We start from the raw sequence: 1,282 nt of genomic DNA on the forward strand, positions 1-1,282 counted from the left end.
GCATAACACAGATTGTTAATAGATCTTCCACCAATCCTGACGCCACACTTCTCCTCATAGAGCCCAGCCTCTCAGATAATCTGCTCTGCATACAGGTTGAAAGGTATGGCAATGGGACACATCCCTGGCATACACCCTTCCCAGAACTACCACAGGAATTAAAGTGTTTGGGGCTCTGAAGAGAGCTGTCAATGGAGGTTTGTTTATTCCTCATAGTACCTGGTTGTGATTCAGAAAGCAAGGAATTCAATGCAGAAACACATCATGGGCCAAAATGTTTCAGATTATATGAGTTACCTACTGGAAGAAGATAAGGGGCTTATAAGAAACAGTTATCTAAATACATAAAGGACAACGTAGCTCCAGACATGCTGGAGGAGATGTATAAGAAAGCACATGCGGCCATACAAGAGAATCCAGTCTATGAGTAGAAGCCTAAAAAAGATATTAAAAAGAATAAGTGAAATTATCCCAAAATGTCTCTTTTCCAGAAGAAAGTTAGGGTAGCTCAGAAGAAGGCAAGCTTCCAGAGAGCTCAGAAGCAGGCTGCTGATAGTGAAATGAATTTTCTGTGAAGATTTTTCAAAGACAATAAACTTATTGTTCAAGAGAGAAAAAAATAATCATTCACAAAGAATGAAAAAGGTCATTACAAAGACAGAAGAAGAAGAAAAGACCAAACTGGATGTCAGAAGAGACTGAATATTGCATGTAAGCACCAAGAGCCAAAGCAAAGGGGAAAAAATCAAGAAGTTAAGGAGAGAAGATTTCAAAGGGCACTTTGCGAAGGTAAAGCAAAGTATAATGAAATGTGCAAGGAGTTGGAGTCAGAAAATCAAAAGGGCCAACCTTGCTCAGCATTTATTAAGCTAAGGGAACTAACTAACAAATTCAAGCAGTAAGTCACAATACATAAGAATGCTATTGGCAGAATTTGAATGATCCAAGAACCATTAAAAGAAGATGGAAGGAGTGAGTATACAGAGTCATTGTACCAAAAAGGTTTGGTTGACACGGAAGAATTTCAAGAAACAACATATGATCAAGAGGAAATGGTGATGAAGGAGGAAGTTCAGGCTGCTCTGAAGAACTTAGCAAGGAAATAAGATCCCAGGAATTGATGGAATACCAATTAACATATTTCAGCAAACAGTTGCTGCCCTAGATGTTGCTCATCAGGTTGTGCCAAGAAATTTGGAGGACAATTATCTGGTCAACTTACTAGAGAAGACCCATATTTATTCCCATTCATAAAAAAGCTGACCAGATAGAGTGTGGAAAT

At 38.7% G+C, this 1,282-nt stretch overlaps 1 pseudogene; it reads left to right on the top strand.

Moving 5' to 3' along the window:
• LOC102843650 overlaps positions 1 to 575 on the top strand; it is an 11,808-nt pseudogene extending 11,233 nt beyond the window's left edge.
• Positions 576 to 1,282: the final 707 nt, after the last annotated feature.

This window comes from Elephantulus edwardii, unplaced genomic scaffold (assembly GCF_000299155.1).
Source record: "Elephantulus edwardii isolate Elephantulus edwardi_28Jun2011 unplaced genomic scaffold, EleEdw1.0 scaffold00053, whole genome shotgun sequence".
Taxonomy (NCBI): domain Eukaryota; kingdom Metazoa; phylum Chordata; class Mammalia; order Macroscelidea; family Macroscelididae; genus Elephantulus; species Elephantulus edwardii.